Source organism: Prunus persica, chromosome G6 (assembly GCF_000346465.2).
Source record: "Prunus persica cultivar Lovell chromosome G6, Prunus_persica_NCBIv2, whole genome shotgun sequence".
NCBI classification, from domain to species: Eukaryota; Viridiplantae; Streptophyta; class Magnoliopsida; order Rosales; family Rosaceae; genus Prunus; species Prunus persica.
The window spans coordinates 9946782-9957623 of record NC_034014.1 but is presented as its reverse complement, the minus strand read 5'-3'; the positions used below and the strand labels follow the sequence as shown (position 1 = coordinate 9957623).

At 35.5% G+C, this 10842-nt stretch overlaps 1 long non-coding RNA gene across 1 annotated transcript; it reads right to left on the bottom strand.

Moving 5' to 3' along the window:
• Nucleotides 9064-10621, bottom strand: LOC109949875. The gene is made up of 2 exons (XR_002272182.1): nucleotides 10555-10621; nucleotides 9064-10172 (listed from the first exon to the last, which is right to left on the bottom strand). It is a non-coding gene; the product is annotated as an uncharacterized LOC109949875 (long non-coding RNA).

Below are 10842 nucleotides of genomic sequence, written 5' to 3'. Positions count from 1 at the left end.
CCAACCCCAAACAACTTCAAATTAACACATTTAACACATGGACAACGGATATGTGTTGTAGTTAGAAGATTTTCTACAGCAAAGTTCAAAAATGCTTCCACCCCAAACTCATATGCCTTCGATCTTCTATCCGAGTGCATCCATGACTTATCCATCTCCGACACTATAACCTATTATCTATAATAAAGTGAAAATACAGGCAATGACCATCACTATAGCAGATTATACAATGATCTAATCGCAAGTAATAAACAACAGAGACGACGGGTTTTAATAAAAAACAGACGTATTTGGCATATATAGACGACGGATTTTCAACAGACGTCGTCTATTATACGTAATACAAACGACGGTTTATGAAAAAACCGTCGTGTATAAGTAATACAACGACGGTAGTTTAAAAACACCGTCGTGTAATCGTCGTCGTACGCCTTAAAATTCGTCGTGTCTCAGTTTATTTTCAAGAACACAAAACCCATTAAGAACACAACATATATATGAAACCAAGCAAGAAACCAACATATACATGAAACCAAGCATGAAAACAATAAATCCATTCCCAATTCAACATAACATAGGGTGATTAAAAGATACGACAAAATTAAATCCATTCCCAATTCAACATAACAGATAATGTAATCCATGAACCCATTAAACAGAAAATCCATGAACCCATACCTATAAGCATTGGTGCACTTTGCACCTTCTCCAGAGCGGAAAATGACAAGATCAAATAAAGGTGTCCTTTTGCTGGAAATCATTTGGAAGTTGGTGATGTGTCTTTTTGTGTTGATTTCCAGCAAAAGTACACCTTTATTTGATCTTGTCATGAACCCATTAAACAGAAAATCCATGAACCCATACCTATAAGCACATTATTAACAGATCGCAAAGCATATACCTAAAACCCTTTAACAAAACAACCTAATATCATTCAATGAATTTACAAGGGGAAGATAGGGTTTGTACTTACAGGTTGGACGAGCTCACAGATTCGACGAGCCTGGAGAGTGCAACTTTTAATTAGAGCAGAAGTGAGAGAGCGAAATGTTATGTCGCGTGAAATCTGAAATTTTAGGTTTCAGGGATCAAAGTATAAGACTAAGAGCCAAATCTAAAAAAATTTAGGTCGCGCGAAAATTTTTAGAGCGCGCGCGTTATAAAACGTCGAAAGAAAAACCAAGGCGAAAGTTCTACAAGTACCGACGTAAATTTAATATTCCACGACGGAAACTTCATTTTTCGGATTAAGAACGTAAGGCCGTTCATTTTTCGGATTAATTTTAAATTTATTTTGAATTTTTTATATAACGACGACTGAAAAACCACGTCAGTGTTAAGAAATTAAAGACGTTGTAAATTATATAAACCGACTTACATATTAAAATAACGTCGTTTAAAGCGTAAACCATGTCGTATGTTTTACTGTACGACGTAAAATATGTATTCCACGACCCAACCACCGTCGTTAAAAATTAATACACTAAACCCATAAAATTAAATTATACAATTTAAAAAATTAAGTTTATAAAAGGTTTTATGGTTTTAAAGCCTAACATATAACATAGACTACCCAAAAATTATACTTTAAAAATAAACCCCAATAAATAACAACACTAATCTCTAAACCCTAGACTCTAAACCCTAAACCATTAAACTAGAAGTGATTTTATGACTCATCAAAACAATTTTGTTTTGGATGGTCATTTTAAATTTTTGTTATTCAAAATGAATTTTTTCAAGGTTTATGTGGAAGAAAATATATCAATGACTTCATAGGAGTTGACTTTTCAATTTTTTGATTTATTTTATATTTATTTTGAATATTTTGATATAAAAATAATAAAATATTCTTACCACAACAACAAACCACGTCGGTGTTAATAAATTGTAGACGTTGTAAATTGTAATAGACTACTAAGTCGTTAAAATGACGTCGTTAAAATGAGAAACCATAGCGGCTATTTAACTATACGACGTAAAATATATATTCCACGACTTAACCGCAGTCGTTACATAAACGTCGTCGATTATACCCTGAACCCTTAAGAAATTGAAGATATTGTAAACCATTAACGACTCAATTGTTCAAAGAACGTCGTCTAACTATTTTTTTACGTCATATTTGTTTAAAACACGCAACAACAAAATACGACGGTTATTGACTTTATTAGGTCGTTGGAAAAGTATTACACGTCGGTTAAGCAATTTGTATGTTTGTTTTTTTTTTAATTTAAGAAAACCTCAACAAATTTTTACATTACATATTATAGAGAAAATTGGTACATTATACATAAATATCAAGTGTTCAATAATTGCCCTGTTTAATAATTTGGAAAACAAACTCTGCCCATTCATTCCGGACTTCATCAATGGCTTCTTGGGGGTATGAAGCTTCCTGGTTTCCCTTGGCATACTGCATAAACAATGACTATTAGGGTTTATAAATAAAAATAAATTCAATCACAGACGACGATATTTTTCATAACCGACGTAGTATATCCATTCAACGACGTTAATTTTACACGACCGTCGTTGATAATACAAAAAACGACGTGAAATGTATGAAGGTAATTTCTTCTTACCTTATTCTCAAACCCCAAGGAAGGATCCATGATGATGTCCCTCATGAAGCGCATTACATAATACCCGCATTCGACATTGCTGGGTTGCTTTGGTGTGCCTGAGAGAGTTTTCCAAATTACATTTTTACGTCCTGCTCGGGCTATGTGGGTATTATATATTTTTAAAGCACTGTTCACGATGTTTTTGGCCTCTTCATCGACCACACGATTTCCTGGCAGAGGATCCAGAAAATAGACGGTTTCTCTCTTTGCTCTTACAATCAGCAAAATCCAATGACGGCTGCACAAAATTAATATAAAAACGACGGTTATTTACAAAAACGACGTATTATAGTATTTCACACGACGAAGTAAAGTAGCTAACGACGACATTATATATTTATCACGACGATAAATAAATACCGACGTGGTTAGTAGTTTCAAACGACTAAATAAAATAAAACACCGACGTGGTTAGTTTATAAGCTGTCATTTATTGAAAATCATAAAAACAAAATCCTAAGGAGACTAACCCTGGATTGTAAGGCATCATGAAAATCTGTTCACCGTCTGTCTTCTGAAGTCGAGCTGCTACGAGTCGTGATCTTTCAGTTATTGTGCCAGAGTTGGCACTAACTGTAGCAGGGTCGATAAAGCCAACCATACTGCACATATTGGCTTTTTTCAAAACATCGTGTAAGTACCTAAACAAATAAAATAATATAAACAAGTCAGCACACAAAACACGACGGTTATGTATAAAAAAACGACGTATTATAATATTTCACACGACGTACTGAAATAGATGAGGACGTTATAATATATTTATCACGACGGTTGTTAGTTAAGACGACGTGGTTAGTTAGTTAAGACGACGCAATATATAAACCAACGAGTTATTATTTTAGAAGTACAAACCTCATATATACAGCCAATACAGTAGCTCCAATTTCTTCCATGCCTGCAAATTGTGTAATATCTTCAGGCAGGAGGAAGGTATCGCGCTCACCACCAAACACCTCCTTATCAATTGTAAATTGGACTGTCTTATCCTCAGGCAGGAGTGTCGTTTCCACAAAACGACAAAGGGTTTTTAAAGAAGATGGCGCCTCCATTTTTGAATAAGCACCAACTTCAATAACCTGTTTAAAGAAATAAAAAAAATGACGTGGTAATTCAATAAAGACGACGGTTTAAGTAATAAAACGTCGTCTTAAAAGTATTTAAACGACGGTGAAAAAACTGTCGTGGTAATTCAATAAAGACGACGGTTTTATGAATAAAGCGTCGTCTGAAACCATTTAAACGACGGTGCAAAAACCGTCGTTTAAATATTTTATTACGTCTTAAAAAAATTCCGCCGTCTAAGTTTTAAACAAACGACGGATTAAATAAAAATATCGACGTCTGAAACTTTGAAAAACAAATAAAAAAGGCAAAGTTATGTGAACATACCTTGTCGTCATGCTTTTCTTCATCTTCTTTCTCCTTTTCTTCTTCCTTCTCTTCATCTCTTTTTTCTTCTTCCTTCTCTTCATCTGGCTGATGTTTCCCCATTTTGGCAGTATCATCCTCCAAATGTAGGGATCTCACATCACCTCCAGAGCAGCTAGCTTTGTCAGACATTGGATTTTTGGGGCTTTGGCTAATTCTTGGTTTAAGCATGCTTGGATCAAAATTGGGAATTAATTGGGAAAGCTGACTCAGGAAATGCTCCCTCTCAGCCTCTACCAATTGTTTTGTCCTAGCCTCCATCCTTAAGGCCTCTTCCCTTGCCTTAGCCTCCATCTTTTTAGTCTCTTCTTGAAGGAGAACTCTTAAACTGTCCTTCAAACGGTCGTCAAAGCTCACCCTCTGTGGTTTGGGCAAATTGAAATATTGCCTTGGGGAAACACCAGCACCAACTCCCCTCAGTCTGCCTGGATGCTCGGGGCCCAAAGCCATGGTCAGCACATCATTGCTGCCATCTACTCTGACTTTGCCTTCCGAGACTTGTTTCTGCAATTCATCCTAAAAAAAGATAAACAAAAAAACACACGACGGTTATTTATGTACAAACGACGTATTATATAATTTCACACGACGCAATAACGTATAAACCGACGTTATTATAACTTATCACGACGGTAGTTATACCGACGTGGTTATTTATTTAAAACGACGAAATGAATAAACAACCGACGTCTTATGCTATAATTAAAGATAACAGAGTAGTGATTCCTATTTAGACCGTTAACGACGTTTTTAAAAAATTTTCGACGTGGTAATATCATTCACACGACGCGAAAATGAACCACCGACGTCTTATGCTGTAATTACAGAAAACATAGTAGTGATTCCTATTTAGACCTTTAACGACGTTTTTAAAAACTTTTCGACGTGGTAATATCATTCACAAGACGAAAAATATAACATACGACGTAATAAGAATAATTCACAGTTTAATAAAAATTTAAAACAGAGTGATAGTAGGCTTACAATTAATTTTGCTTTCTCTGCCACCTTTGGATCAGGGATGTTACCATGTTTGTCCTGTCTAGCTCTCTTCCATAAGGTAGATCGATCAATTTCTACCCCAGGCATGGTTTCCTCCAATTGATCCTCCAATCCAGCATATCCTTTTCGAGACAATCGATGATTGTACTCGAGTTTCTCCCTAATCTGTGCATGTTGAGAATGCACAGACTCAAAATCTTTGGATAGCCTTGAAGCTACAAAGGCATCCCATTGTGCTTTCTCTATGAATTTATATGTTTCAGGGGGTTGGCTTAATTTCTCCCTGTCATTGGTGTATGGAAGGATATAATGCCTCGTTAGTGTAGACTTGAAATCCTTCCATTTCTTGGAAGCAGAAGCTAAAACAGAGGTCTTGCCCCCTTGGCCTACGACAAAAGCCATGTCAACTGCTTCCCAAATCTGCTCCTTTATATCCTTGGGGATTTGGGACCATTTCTTGTCCACAAGTGGGATCCTGGAGCGTGCCAACACACCAATATACGACTGCATCTCAATATGTGCTTGGCCAACACCTTTCCCCCTTTTATTGTACTCAACAATTGGCCTCAGTTTCTGAAGCTTTCTCTTCACAACACGAGGCATTGTGCTCATACCTCGACCAGTCTTTGAATCATCTGAGATTGTTGTCTGGCTGGTTTGTTCTGTCTCAGCAGATGATGAAGCAAACTTCATCTTCTTCGAAGACTTCATCTCCTTCGAAGACTTATCTTGAGGAGCTACCATTCCAAGCTTCTTGGAGCCAGAATCCTTAGTTTGTTGTTGAGAAACCATTTTAACAGACAAAACTGCAAGTGAAAATATTTCAGGAAAACATTAAGAACACAAACGACGGTATTAAAAAAATACGACGTATGATATGATTTTAGACGACGCAATGAAATAATCTCAGACGTAATAAATGTTTAAAACCATTATTTATATAACGTCGTGGTATATATGTTCACACGACGTCAATAGTAATACACCGTCGTGGTAAACTATTATTTATATTTTATCGTCTATATTAGATACCAACCCTAGTTTCTTTTTCTTTATATTTTATCAAATAAGGGAAAAACAAAAACCATTGTTCAGCGAAATCAAACCTGCAATTAAACAAGCATATAAAAAAAGACTATTATTTTAAAAACAACTTTGTCAATTTTCAGACGACGCTAGAACAACTGACGAACCGTCGTGGTCTACCGTCGTCTTATTTAGTTGATGTAGTTGTCTTCAAAGTTGGAAACTTTCTCTCTTTGTCTGTATATTTTATCAAACTTGGAAAGAAGTAAAATGATTTTGGCCAGAAAAAAGGTAAAAAGATTTTTCAAACAAAAAACGTATGAGCATGCAAAACAGTAACCAAAATAGTGAAAATGAAAGCTTACCTTTTGCGTGCAATGAAAGCAAGAGGAAGATGATCGATGTTTAAGTTCAGAGACGACGAAGAAGACGAGAGGAAGACGATGAGAAACTCTGACAATGCTCTGACAAGGAAAAAAGACGAAAAGGTTTCTCTGGGAGATTGAAATTTTTAATCGGGTTTGGAAACAGTGCATGTGTAAGTCGAAAAGTTGCTTACATATAAAACCATTTCAAAAAAATAATACGGCGGTTACATTTAACTACGTCGTTTTTAACTAAAACGACGCAATATTTTTCATTCGACGTGGAATCATTTCATTTAACGTCGTTAGGTTTAATATAACCGACGTGGATTTTAATTTTTAAATTATGAATAGAATTTTTTTTCCCGTGACCTTTCAGTTTATTTTTCAATTACAGTGCGTTATAAATAGAGTTTTTTTTCCGGAGGAAATTTAAAACGAAGGAAATTAATATTCTGCAATATGTAAAGTTTCTTTTTTGGATGACAGATTTAAATAAAATAAGAATATAAAAACAACAAATGTGTAAGTCAAGTAGACGAAAAGTTGCTTACATATAAAACCATTTCAAAAAAATAATACGGCGGTTACATATAACTACGACGTATAAATTACAAAATACGACGGTACATTTAACTTCGGACGTGGTAAATAAATACGACAGTAGTTTGTAGGTACCGTCGTAGTAAACTCAAAAATTAAAGTACATAAGTAATAACTCGCGTCATGGTATATTATTTAACACGTCGTTTTTATTAATTTACCGACGTGGATTTCTGTAATATACGTCGATCATACCGACGTTGATTTTACAATTTAAACGGCGGTTTGTTTGTAAGGACCGCCGTTGGTTTTAAAAATTTATTCTATAAATTTGTCGCTTTCATTCATTTTCGGTTTACATTTAAGGTTCCAAGTTCTTCCTCTCTCAGTCTCTCATGTCTCAAAGATAATAATTTGGATGTTTTCTCAAAGAGAAATTGAGCTTACTCGCATCAAATATATGTCCACAAGAAGAAGCTTGTCAACTAGCCTTCTCACTTCCTTGATCAAGCCTGATAGGACACTTAGTGCTTCTGAATACTCCTTGCTTTCCATCAAAAGAGATGCAAGCCTGGCCTCCACTCGCTGTCGAAGGAAAGTTCGCTTCTCAGGGAAATCTGAAGATCAGATGTGCCTGATCCTCTGCTTGATTTTCTTGCCTAAGAAGATCCGTCGGATTTATTGTGATAGCCTCTTCCTTTATCCGTAGAGCTTCAGAAGAAGAAGATGGGTTTCAAGAATGCGATAAAGAATAGAAATGGCTTCAGATGGCCTCTAAAGCATGAGCAATTGAATCAGTAGTTTCTGGGAGATATGATGAAGACATTGTCAATGCTTTGAACTACACAAGTCCTGCAGAAAGATATGTTAAAGAAACTGAAACAACGGCGGTTTTCTGTTCTACCGTCGTCTTTTCTCGTCGTCTATATTAAGTTACGATGGCGGTAGATTTATAATTACCGACGTAGATTATTTTGTTAAACGTCGTTAAGTGTACTACAACCGACGTGGATTTTAATTTTAAATTATAAATGGAGTTTTTTTTCCCGTATTCTTTCAGTTTTAGTTTTCAATTCCAAAGCGTGATAAATAGATTTTTCTTTCCCGAGGAAATTTAAAATGAGGGAAATTAATGTTCTAGAATTTGTAAACTAACACGACGCAATATTTGCAAATCTGTGTCATCTGTTAAGATTATGATGTGGAACAGAGTTCCATCTGGTAAGATTTCGTAACCCTTGGGATCTCAGACAAAACTGATTATGTCGGCGGTGTTCTATATAAACCGTCATGGTTATTTCAATTCTTGTCATTAAGTAGATCTACCGACGTAGGATAAGAAAATCAAAGAAAAAAATTGTTAACAAAAATTCTTATTAAGACGACCGTTAAAATTAAAGGTACGACGTATAAAATGAATAAATACGACGATAAATTTTATTGTACGATTTAAAGATAACGTAGTAGAACTATACGAGAATGACGTCGATATATTTATATTTTCCGTCGTTGTAAATTAATTTAATACGGCGATATTTTGTATTTTAAAGCCGTGGATTTGTTTGTAATTATACGGCGTCTTATACGAAAACCTCGTCGTGTTATTTTATGAGTAAAAACGGCAGTTTTTATTGAAATCGTCGCCTTTACTTTCTACGTCGGTCGATTCATAACTTCTGCCGTTCTTTGTTGGCATTGATTTTACACTGAGGAAATCTGTTTCAAATAGACGTCGGTTGTTTAATTATGTACGTCGTTGTTTTTGAACAGCCATTTGAAACTCCATTTTTTAGTTGTCTAAGGTTGTATTACACGACGGTGTTTTTAGAACCGTCGTCTTTTTATAAACCACGACGGTTTTCACTTAGACCGTCGTTGTTTTCTGGTCGTCTTTTTCACTTTTTGTAGTAGTGCACTATCCACAGATGTGTTGATTAAGTAAATATTATTTAATGAAACAGTTAGTTAAACAATATCATGCCCATTAATATTAAGTAGCAAGGTGAAATATCGATAAAGTTTACATCTTATGATTGGCGTTAGGGCATATTTCTAACACCAAATTCGAGTTACACCCAATCTCACACTCACAGATACATATACAGATGAGCCAAGATCAGATTCCTACTCTAGAAAAGAGACCAAAAGAGAGATATTAAACAAAGAGATAAAATTACTACAAACACAAGGAACAAGGAGAACCAAGCTAAAAGTGCAATTGTTGTGCAACAAGCCAAAGAAGAGATACTTTCTCTTACATAAAGTTGCATCAACCTACACAGAAATACAAAGAGCTTTGATCTCTCAAAAATTGGTGGTTCTCTCTCAACATCTTGTGCTGATAAAGAGAAGCTTACCACACTTCCAAAAAGGATTTAACCCACCAAGGTCATATAAGAGCTTCATCTTCAAATAGGTGATTGTCATTCCTTTATTTCTCTTCCAGATTTGTTGCGCCACCACGCTAGTAGCAAAAGCAAAGAGCCCACCCCGCTAGTAGCAAAAGTAAAGAGCCTTAATCTCTTCCTTTCCCCAACTTAAGAGAGAAATTTCTACTATAGTAGATATGGTGGCCACTTGTTATATGCGAAGTATAAAGTTATGTATATGAGACAGATATAAAAAGCAATAAGACAAGATATGACAAATACAAAAATCTAACAAAGCATAAAGGATTTATACTGGTTCGACTTATAGCCTACGTTTAGTTAGAAGACGGCGAGTAAATCCACTAATAACCAATGGAGATTACAAAGAAGTGTTTCTCCTCTCACAACCCAAATCCCATATACATCCAAAGCCATCTCCTCTCACAACCCAAAACCCATATACATCCAAAGCCATTCTCACACCAAATGAGCCAAGAAAAATGTTCAAAACAAAAAAATGATGCTCATTTGGTGTGAGAGTGGCATTGGATGTATGTGAATTTTGGGTTGTGAGAGTTTAAACACTTCCTTGTAATCTCCTTTTGTTATTTGTTGATTGCCTCCCTGTCTTCGAACTGGCCGTAGGCTATAATCCAAACCAGTATAAATCCTTTGTACATTGTAGAATCATTATCTTTTGACTAACAAAATAAGAGAAACTTACGAAACTCATTTTCTTGCCCAACAAAGTTGCTAACACACCCAATATAGAAGAGGGATGTCTCTCCCTTACAAATGGTGTAGCATACCTAAAAATCAAGAAGAAGGAGAGCTAATCAACATGTTGTTCTACACCGGAACGAATCAAAAGGAAGAAACCAGTCACAATCCTTTAATAATCAAAGAAGATTACAGAGAAGTGTTGAAGCTCTCAAAACCCAAAGCTAGTCTCATACCAAATGAGTAAAGAACAATGTTCAAATTCTTGCTCACAAACAATTACTAAAAGATATCAAATACAAATATGTGAAGCAACTCTTAAACAAAAGAGCAACCAATAACAAAAGAAGAGAAACTTAGAAAACTCTTTTTGTTGCCAAACAAAAATGCTAACAAATCAAACGGAAGGAACCAACCAAAATCCGTAGCACAACTACTTCTATAAGTGACGAAGATGTTGATTATCTTAACCTGTACCCCAACACTACTAAATCTCTCTCTTGACCCAATGAAGTATAGCCCACACGTTCTTTTTTGGTTCAGATGAATATAACTAGGATTGGTTGAGTATTAGGGAATATATAAATATGTGGTTGAGAGAAGTCCACCACAAATGGGTCACGTGGCTACATAACCATACACAAATATGGGTTCAATGTTGTTGCCAAGAGCTGCTTGAGCCAATATTGTCGATCAGAATCCACTCAAGCCAGTATTCTCAACCACTCGAGCCAAACTTCTCGGTCAAAAACCGCTCTA